Genomic DNA, 11,235 nt, shown 5'->3' with positions numbered 1-11,235 from the left:
TGTCTGTGAACTCTGAGTGTGTTTCTGTGGCCCAGAGGCTGGGCCCAGGCTGTGCAGCAGGGTGTGCGCTGGGTTCACTGCCTGCGGTGCCTGAGGAACCAGGGAGCAGCCCCACACCCCCAGGCAGCACCAGTGCATCTGCCCACACTTCACCTGGGGGTTCCCCACCTTCCCCAGGGCCAGAACTTTGCTGGCAGGTGCTTAAATTGTGCAAGTTCATGCCATAAAAGTTAAGGAAGATGAGAGAGGACGGACAAATGAAAAGCCACGTATTTCTCTTTTAGCACCTCTCTTCTCCTCATTTTCTCCCGGAGTGTCAGAGCCTTAAATAAAAAGCCTTTTATTGCCTCCCTGCTCTCTGCATCCAGTCACAAATAGCGCACGCTGTAGCAACAAACGAAGGCCTCAGCTAGCAAGCTTTACCCTCACGGGTGTCACCTCTGTGTGCAGGCCTTTATCCTCCTTCCCATCTCATTTCTCCTTTGCTGTCACATTCACTCCTGCCAGCTCGGAAAACGCTCGCCTTCTGCTCGTAGAGATCAGAGAGGTTGAGGGCAAACCCTGCTCCCCATGGGCTGTTGTTCAGCTTCCACCCCACCAAGAGGCTGACTGGAGGAACCACATAACTAAATTCCAGTGTCTCACGGGTTATTTCTAAACCTGCAAACCACACCAGGAGCTCACAAGGTATTTCTTTGCCCCTGTGTCTCCCTGCAGCTGCGAGGAAAGTGGGCTAGAAAGAGATTTCCTGCAGGCTCTGGGGAGCCAGGCTGGCAGATCTCTGCTAATCACACAGCAAGCGCTAAAGCGGGGTCACTGTTGTTGCTTTTAAATTTTATTTGCTTTTTTTTTTTTTTTTTTTTTTTTTTTTTGCATTTTTGTGTCTCCTGACTGAGCTCAGGCAACATGACAGCAGAACAAATACTAGAAGTGCACAGTGCAGGACATGGTTCATGGGGCAAGCACTGACCTTGTGTTGCTCCTCAGGCACTGGAAGACTTGCCCTGCTATCTAACAACATAGGTGGGAGCCCCAGTGCCCTGGGACCCCCCTCATTTCTCCTGAAGATGGCTTCAAACACCACTTGTGGTGCATTTCTCCACAAAAAAAATGGATTTAAGCAAGTGTGGTCAGATGAGGTGGGTCACATAACACAAATGGGAAAGGAACAAGAGACTTATAAGCATTTATGCCACAAGGGGTAGAATATTATCCTCCAGCTTCCCATTTTATTCTTTCTTTATCGATTAGGGAGAGTTCTGTATTTCTAAAAAAAAAAAAATAAAATTTTTTTGTCCTTTTGCCCACTTTACTGAAAAATGTAACTGTGCACTTCTATATTTCTATTATATTTGCAGTAGCAATACTGAATTACTGAGTTAAATGCAAACTTGCATATTAAAAGAGAAAGGGATTTCAACTGTTTGGATGAATACAAAGTTGCTGGGCCAGCACAAAAAGGCAGTGACTGGTAACCTCTCCAGAGTCCAAACTAAATGCAGGCACTTCTCTCTGCCTTGGCTCTCTCCCATGCAGTAATTTGCACACACACGCTCACATAACTTACTATTTCACCAGTCATCTAATGGGACCTACTTACTTCAAGGGGTGGATTTCTTTTTTAGCCATTTGGCTGAGAGTAGCAAAGAGTTCATGGCCTCATCTGTGATACTCAGGAAAATTTCCGTGCCAAAGTGAACATTATATTTAGGAGTGGAATTGATAAAAATAGTCAAGTTGGATGAGGATATTTTTGATATACCTGAGGAAGAAAAAGTCATAAATGTTTCCATCAGGTGTGCAATGTACCCATAAAATGTTCCAAATATATTTTTGTGTGTTTGCTGCTGAAAAACAAAAACAAAAACAAACAAGCAAACAAAAAAACTCAAATTTGTCAGCATTTATTTTACCAGTGAGACAAATGATGGTCTGTTGTTGGACCAGACAGTATGGATCAAAGCTAGGAACGGGAATTGTTTTGATACACGTTCAAGTGGCTCCGTGCAGGTGCACCAGCTAAATATAACCAGGCGCAGATGAGAGGCAATAACAGCTTGAAAATCTGGCTGTCTGCTCTTCGTGAATGTATTTCCATCACCTTTCAGGAGCTGAGGATCAGGCCTCAGATGATTTAAACATGGATGGCTCAGAACTTCTCTGTGGTTTTGCTGTGCTCAGTGCAAAATCAGGAGCCGCTGCCTGTCAAGAAGAAAGTGACGGCTTCCCAGTCCCAGGCCAGACCATCCAGGACACCACCAAGAAGTGTGAGAGGAACCCACGAGATGTTGGATCATTGTCACAAAGTTCGGCTTCATCTTGTCTCTGGCACCCTCTGGGGCCAGCCTGTGCAGGGACTGGTGTGTGGGCCGCTCCCATGGGGTGGGCTCTGCAACCATTTCTGGTCCTAGCTGTGCCTTTTGGTGGTCATCGAGTCACATAATGCCAGACTCTAGAAGAGAGCCCTGTAATTGAAATAGGATTTTCTTGAGCTATTTCAACCTTTCTCGGGAAATAATCTATGAGAACAATCTGCTCCAAAATTATCCATCACTCATTGTGTGATTTCAATGCAATTTGATTACTACTTTTGTATATATTTTTATTGTCCTCTGTTTGCTTAATGAGTGTTGCAGTTGTAGTAACAAGATTATTGGTAATACGAAGCAGATTTGCAGAATGATGAGAAGATAATTAGATGATACCTTGAGGGTGATTTCTGTTTAAGACACAGTAACTATATCGTGGATTAAATAAACTTGGTGAAGGAAGATACTGGTGGTTATTAGCCTAAGATACAATTATTCCCAAATTACCAGGATATACATTTCATTACAGTGAACTACCTGGCGACTGATGCTTGGTCGAGGTTCCCTCATCTACTTGCAAGGCAGGACTCAGCTGAGCTCAGACAACCTGATGCATTTGTTGGAGCTGTGCCACCGGTTTCAGTTTCAGTGTGAACTGTGAGGTTTTGACGAGCCCAAGCGATCGAACAGGGCACTCAGAGAGCCACTGGCTTTTGAGAGCTCTGTTCCGTGCTTTGTCCAGCTCCCGTCATCCGTGTGCACCAGCGACAAAAGCCTGACAGCACAACAGTGACAGGGATGCTCACTAACAAAGTCATAGATTTCAGACCTTATCCTCTGTTCCAAATCAATCCTCAGTGACATTTCAGGATCAGCGTTAGTGCAAGGAGCCTTCCGCATGCTGTGTGGATAAAGTGATGGCAACCCATGTACAGCCACACAAAGATAAGCAGAGGACTCTGGTGTGTCTGCTGCCATCCAAACAAACCACCTAAATCGCCTGTGTATACATGGTGAGTTTTACCAGCTGTGTCAGTACCTTTAATGGGATGTGGAAGATTTTCCTGGTTCTTTACTGAGACTTTTCAGACCCTGAAAGACTTTCACATGTCCATTTTGTTCCTGTCTAATAATTAGTGTTTCCACATATGTTTTAATGGGAATTGTGCTAATAATATTACTTACTTCCTCCATTGTCTCACCCTCAGCTGTATCTCTGGCAATCACAGTCCTTATTTTGTCCAAAGTAGGCAGATATATTTGGTTGGCTGTTTTTCTAAGTCAGGTCATCGCACAGAAAACTAATTCCAAGCTGCACCTACTGCATTCACACAGAGGTAGCTGGGAATGGGTCTGGGCCCCCCAAATGTCTGCCGACGGAGCATTTACCTGCAGACAGTAAAGCAAATGTGCTTTCCCAGGAGGAACTGGCTTCACCATTTCAGCGAGCGTTACATGGCCAATTTCAGCAAGCACTGTTTTCCGTGTATTAAAGCCAAAATCTCTTTATTTACTAGAATATGCTGACGTCAAGTTTCAACTGCATCCGTGGCACAGAAATCATTGTTCAGCAGCTTTGAGCATAGCTTTGCAACACAACTAATAGTGTCCTCGGAGGCATAAGTGCATAATTTACCTCTTGTGCTTGGAATCATTGGAGTAGAGTCCCCTAACCAACCCCTCCAGTTTCTCAGACCCCAGATTAATGTTGGCGATGCCCATCCCTTAAACATCACCATGCAGCAGTGCTCCAGGTGCTTGCTGCAAGTGGTTAGACTAGAGGCAAAAGTCCCTGCTGTGCTGCTGACCTTCCCACAGAATTTTTACACATTCTCCATGTGGGCAGACCCTCCTTTGTCTATTCACCCTCTGCTCACCGACTCTCTGTGTTAATGCCATTTATTCACATGGTATTTCCATTTATCTAGAATTTTCAGTTCTGTTTGCTTAGCTTTGTGCTGACAGTTCTGCTACTAGGAGATACCGTGCTTTGTCCCTGCAGCAAAGAACAGGGCAGCGCCTGTTTATATGATCCTCTGGCCAATGACCCTTATAAGATCCCCCCTTCGCCTCTGGTTTAGCATCAGAATTTAGCTTCTGATTTAGCTTCTTTTTCAAGGATTGCAGGGAGGAGATGCTAGTACGAGGCTAAGGGAAGGGGAGCACTTCCAGGCCTATTCTGTATTCAGCTGAGATTTTTCCTGGGAACTAGTAGCAATTCTGCCTTTTCCAATATATTTCCCATTTATTTTCCAGCCTTGTTCACATACCTCTTTATTCTTAATAAGCTTAGCACTGTCCACTCAGTTTTCCCTGTTTGCTTTCTGCTATGTGTAATTCTGCTACAGGAGTCTTTTAAAATTATTCCTGGCAACACATTTGCTTCTGTATAACAGTTAAAGCGTCCTATTTACTTCCAGCTAGACAATTTCATCTTTGACTGCTGCATTGTACATTTTTGCTATATTATGTTCATCTAAGCAAATGGTGCTGTCCTTTTTTTTTCTTTCTTTTCCCATCTTATTACTGTGTGTATAACTCCATGTGCTGGTTCTCCATGTCTGCCTTCTCCAGTCTCCTCTCTTCCATGACGACTTGGGTTTCTCCACATACCTGTGATGTGAGAGTCCTGTCTGCGCTCTGCAGCATTAACCCTGGACCAGGTGATTTCTGTCACTTGGCAAAGTTTAGATCATCTGTTAATTCTTAATTGTAAATCTTCTGTTAGTGGTTTAACTGCTTTATCCTTCCACTCATGGTATTTCCTTAATTTATTTTACTCTAGGTACCTTATGGTGTTCAGTACTTAAATTACTTTTCCCATCTGTTCTTAAAACGGGAAAGCAAGAAATCAAAGCAAGCAAAGATGTCATATAAATGGAGTCAGCAACGGCTGAGCATTTGGAAAGAACAGTAACTGTGGCTCAAACTGCTTTCATTTAAAGCAAAATACAAGTCTGTTCTAATCTAGCCTAGTCAAGTCCCAGAGTCTTACATTGCCCCCGACATCAGCTTACCATAGATCCTGAAAGCAGCGTATTAAGGGAGAATAGTCTCTACACAGCAGGAAAAGCAAAGTCAGCCTTTCAAATGACACCAGATCACAATGTGATATGAATTCAAAGAAAATGCACTATACGTAATGAAAGGAACTCCATGGAATTCAAAACCAGTGTCTGTGTTATAATTAGCACATAAATTAACAACATGAGAATAACTACAACTATTTTTAAAACCTATCCCTTAGCAACTTTCTGGAAGACAAATGCAATGTAAAGCTGTACAAAACACAAAGTAGCTACATGGCTTGCTGACATACACTTGCTGAAAATGCACAGAATTTATACAGAGAATATCTTTAGAAGAACTCTCAGATGCCTTCCAAAACCTAAGGAAACAGCATAGATATGATAGGATAGACAGATCTGGAACTCCAGCAAATTTTCTAAAGGAAAGAATGAAAAGATGACCTTTGAGATAATTGGAAGATATGAGATAATGAAAAAGCAAGATATCAGATTTTCTTCTGATTTGAATTTTAGCTTTTAACTAATCTAAAAAAAAAGGAAGAAAAGAAAAAAACAAACAAACAAACAAACAAAACAAAACAAAACAAACAAAAAAAAACAAACAAACACTACAGGTATGCATTAAGATCAGTATCAGTGTTAGATGCAGGATGTATCTTTTGGCAGGGGCTGAACTAGACCAATCTACAGTAACGAGCAGGATTACACTTTTCCTAAGTGGCCATATTTTGTGCTCCAGAATCCAAGCCAAATTAATCTTCCAGCTCCTACAGTGGCAAAGATATCTTGCTGGTGAAGAAGAACGGGAGTGGCACTTCATTACAGTGATGGATTTTCTCATCCCGCCTTCGACTGCGACTGATCCTGCTGTCCCCCAGCTCTGCCTAAGGACAAGGATAAACCAGCACGCTGTCACAGGGCACTGGCACTGACTTTGGAAGAAGTGAAACTTCTAGCAAGCGCAGCAATGTGCTGGGTATGCGATCTAAGATGTCAGCCAGATGTGTGCAGTGGGCCATGGTGATGCACACAACTGAGTCAAAACAAAATGAAAATAGAAACATTTAATAGGAAACCAACTGGGAATCTCTCCTTCCTTCAAAATCTGGCTGCTGCTCTTTGATTACAATTGCCCAAGGCCCCATTCCATCTGGTCCCTAGATTAGGATGTCACCGCTTCAGTAAATGAATCATTGCTACAGATGTATTTGTAGTTTTTGGGAGATTCTCTGCATATAGCATCATCTGGGCATAGGATGCAACCAGGATGGTATGGAGCAGCGGCTGCTTTTTCGGGTAGGAGATACCTTCATGTAACCATAGGTAGGTGGTACATAACAATCAGTAACCACTGTGGAAGCCTTAATTTCCTACCCTCTCTCTCATCCAGATGTACAACAGGGTCAAATGGAGAAAATACACGTTTATTTATTACTTTTATTAAACAATGAGCATTACTCTTTGCTGGGAGCAAAATCCCTGTGAGATTCTCGTGTCTTTAAACCATCCACTCTGAGGTTCTGCTGGTGACAGTGACAATACCCGTCCGTGGATTTACACCAGGAAGAGGCTAGATGTTACCAGCGTGCTGGGTGCCAGCTACCTCCCTTCTAGCTGGATGCTGCTTACAGAGGCATGCACGTCCCATGAGCACTTCCACACTGCGCATGGTCTCCCTCTTTCTCTCTCCCTCCCTGCATTTGCTGCTTTCTATGTCCCTTGATATACAGCAGCACCATGGCAACAGCACCGGCTCAGGGATGAGTGACCTTAGCCCAGGTCAGCGGGACTTTCTAAAGAGCAGGAACCTAAAAAAAAAAAAAAAAAAAAAAAAAAGTGATAAAAGTGATGTCCTTGGTGTAGCTGAGACCTTCAGTGAAAGTCAATAGTAGAGCAGACACAGGAGTTGCTACGGGTTTTTCTGTGCATGGTTTTGTGCTGCTTGGTGCATGGACTGATCCCAGGCTGGGGGACTGTCCTTGTTCCTTCATTCAGAGCAGACCTGAGGGACAGCCAACTGGTGCTGGGGATGAATTAATACCTCTGGCCAGCTCTGAGACCACAAGCCTAAAGGCAATTTTGTCTGATGCCCAGCTACGTTTAAAGCTTAGAGCCCAGAGCTGCTCACCCTAATGCCTCCGTGGCACCTGCATTCACTGAGCCCAAATAGGTTGGGAGTAAGTGCAGAGCCTCCTGAAATGTGTCTCTGCTACAGGAACAGCCTCCTGACAGGGTTGCCACAGAGAAGCTTAATGGGTTTCTGTGGCTGTTCAAAAGCTGTGAATATCTCCATTCATTCCCTTGGAAAAATAGGTTAATAAACTCTGAGAATCAGGGAATATTTCTGTGTAATAGTCCAGCCATGGGAAGAAAAGACGGGGTGCAGAGGCAGTGTTTTGTGCTGTAGAAGTATGCTAGGCACGCTCCTGCATTCTGACCTAGGGAGGGTGAAGCTCATAGCGTGTTCTGCTTAGCGATGGGATTATTCTCGTGCAGTTTCTCCGAGTTACTCAACCACAAACTCTGCCCGTGTAATTCAGATCTTTCTCCACGCCAGTGGAGCGGGTGCTGGCTGCAGACAGGGTTGCCTTGGGGGCTTGCACCTTCAGGCAGAGCTGGAAATGAGGGCAAGAGAATCCATCATGAACTTTTTCTGCTCTCACAGATAGGAAGTTTCTCTGATAAGCTTCAGTGGCTGCAGTGCTCCCTGCCCTTACACAGGGCTGTGACCAGTGGCGGAACGGAGAGGGACCTGGGACATGGGGTGAAGAACGGCTTCAGGCATTGGACACACAAGCTGGAGAATGCAAGTAAAGAAACACTGACTGGGACACCCACCAGAGACTTCAGCTAGCATGGGAACCCTTGGACAGGGAGAGAAAGAGCTCTCTTTCTGCAGCTCAACTTGTGCCCGTGGCTTGTTGGGAGAGAAAAGTTGGTGTATGCACCTGCGAGGCTGGAGCTCCCATCTCTCAGGCAGATCTGGAGAGACACCCTGTGGGACTGAGGAAAAGGGCTCTTCCCCTCCGTAAATCATGCTTGGTGTTCAGGTGTTGCGGAATTAAAGAGAAGCAAATTATAATCTCCCTTGCTGGGCCAGAGGTGTGGAGAGATTTGCAGTTGGGGATTTCTGTGCCAAAAGCAGATGCTGTCCCCATGTCACTCTGGCCACAGCAATATCAAAAATGTGTAAAAAGGGAGTTGAGGAGGGCAGACCACAACCAGAAACAATGCTGCCTCGGTCTGGCAGGAACACAGACTTACATTGCTGTGGCAAACACACAGCTCCTACAGGGCAACAAATGCAGTCTCTGCAATACAAATGATTATTTGTGTTCTACGTGGAAGGAAGCACCTGAAGACATACATGTAGGATCACCACTACGGCAGGAGATGTGGTTTCCAGCCCTGCTCTCTGATACCCTCAGCCCATCCTCAGCCAAGTCACACATGCCAAAATAACCAGTCTCCTTTGCTGTAAGGACAACAGAACAGCTACACCAGACTGGGGGTGTCCCTTTCTTTTATTTACACACAGGCACATATCTTTGATGTTACCACTATGCAAAGAAACTCCCCTCTGACCGTGCAGAGTGCTGATGCAGAAGCTCCTGGAGATGCAGGATGGGGCCATCCAACTCAGCCGTATGAGGATTACCTACAGACTACATGGCTAGAATTAGCTTTCAGGCCATGAATTTGAATAAATCCCCAGCGGTACCAAGTGGTGGCTGGGAACAGTACTTCTCAGCTTCCTTAGATGTTTTGGAAGGTTCCACTCAAAACTACATACCAAGTGATGAAATCAGTAACTTCAATCCTATTCCCAGTTGAAAAACCGTGACAGAAAAACACCAACACAGATGAGTTAGTTGAGGTGAGGCTTTAAGGACGGATTGTGCTGCACAGAAGAGGAGACCAAATCATTCTCTGTCCTTGACAATACTTATGTACATATACTTGCAGGGCATTGCTAAGCAGCAGAAAGAAAGAAAGAAAGAAACAAACAAACAAAAAAAAAAAAACAACTCTACTGTTTCTGCCGTATTCTCTAGCTAAGAAGGGAGCTCAGCTGGTCAAGCATGTGACTTTACTGAAGTTACAAACAAGTATGTCCCTGACGCACCATCATGTATCTGAAGCTTCTTCTGCTAACAGATTTGACATTGATGGTACAGATGGGATGATAAAAAAATGTTCTTAAAAATGGGTCAGATATGAGTAATTGGGTTGAGGCACACACCTGTCTTCACAAGCAACTTGTGTGGTGATTTTAGGTGACACATCCCAAGTCAGGTGTCACAGCTGTGGAGCAGCTTTTCGAACACTGACTTATTTTTACACAAACCATCTAGCTAAAGAAAAAATAAACACACATTTCAGCCTCCTCCAAAGAGTTTTCTGAAAAAGGTAGCAGGCATTTTACTTGGCCAAAAAATGACTACAGCTTATAATGTGGAGGATGCTCAAAAGCAGACCTTTATCCTCTCATTTTTCATTGCACATACTCTAATTCCTACTTCTATTGATTTGACATGCAAAAAGCTGGGAGAGCTAAAAAGGAACTACCTGGTACATGCGGCAGCACAGCAGGTGCGCTCCACCTTGAGGGTGATCAGACTGCCGCAGCCAAAAACTAGGACATACATGTTTGCCAGGAGGGATTTCGGAATGGACACTGCATCCTAAGTAAAGCCAGATAATGAGATAAGCACACAATCTGTCATTGCTCTCTGCAGTGTTTCTTCTAAGGGCGGTTGTCTTTGAAAAGCACCATCTCAGATTTCCCAGGCCAAATTCTCAGATGGCGTCCCAGAATGGCTGGGGTGGGAAAAGGGACCTTTGGAGCTCGTCCAGCCCGACCATGCTGCTTAGAGCAGGGTCAAGACCCTTCGCTAGCGATGTGGAAAGACAACTATTATTCAAGCTAAAATGTCTCATTTATATTAAATCAAATGTGTTTTCATGCATATGAACTCAGGAAAATTATCATTCAGCCATCTTAGAGATATTCAGGCCCTTACATATTTAAGCATTATTCTGACTTCTCTGAACATGTACCGGCATACTAAAAAGGCTTTATTTTAAAAATTCAAGGTTGTTTTGGAAGCGTTGTTAATAAACATAACTATATTCAGTAGACTTGGTTGCGAAATAGGAACCTACAGGTCTTTGTAAATTATTTGTGGCAGCTCATAAGAATTACAAATTTGAAAAGTATTCATCAGCAAGCAATGTTTATCTTTTCATAAGCTAAGGAGAATAGGACGAGAGTACTGGTATCTGTTCCTATTGTTGCTGTGAGCAGTTGGCCATACCACCTGAACCCTTACAGAAAGTAGGACATCACCAAAAAAAAAAAAAAAAAAAAAAAAGTAGGACATTTAATCACTCTACACCACCTGGAACATGCAGCAGCACATCAAGTGTCTGTGCTGAGATGCACTGGACAGATGAATCTGGAATATTTAAGTGGGAAGCAATGTCTACTGGACAAGGATGTGCCTGAAATATTCATCAGGAGCTGATCTTTTAATGTTTTTCTTAGAAAAACAAATCCCAAATCTTCGACTAGACAAAATGAGGGAAACAAACAAGCAACACACACACAAAACCAACAGTAGAGAAACCAACCTTCAAGTTTTAATCTGCTTTCCTCATCACTAACAACAGAGTTGCTCCTGGACTCTCTTCTGCATCAACGTGACTCTTTCAGAACAGACTTTTGCATATCCAGAGTCCCACATGTGGCCTCCATCGGCCCTCTTTTTTTACTACCCACATCCCAACCACACATCATGAAGGAGAAAGATTTGGGGAAGATTTTTACATAAAAATAATTTTATTGACTCTAATATTTTCATATTAGACTCTTTATATTAGACTCTAATAAATGT

Source organism: Aythya marila (assembly GCF_965140915.1).
Source record: "Aythya marila genome assembly, chromosome: 1".
NCBI classification, from domain to species: domain Eukaryota; kingdom Metazoa; phylum Chordata; class Aves; order Anseriformes; family Anatidae; genus Aythya; species Aythya marila.
This window is presented reverse-complemented; position numbering follows the sequence as displayed.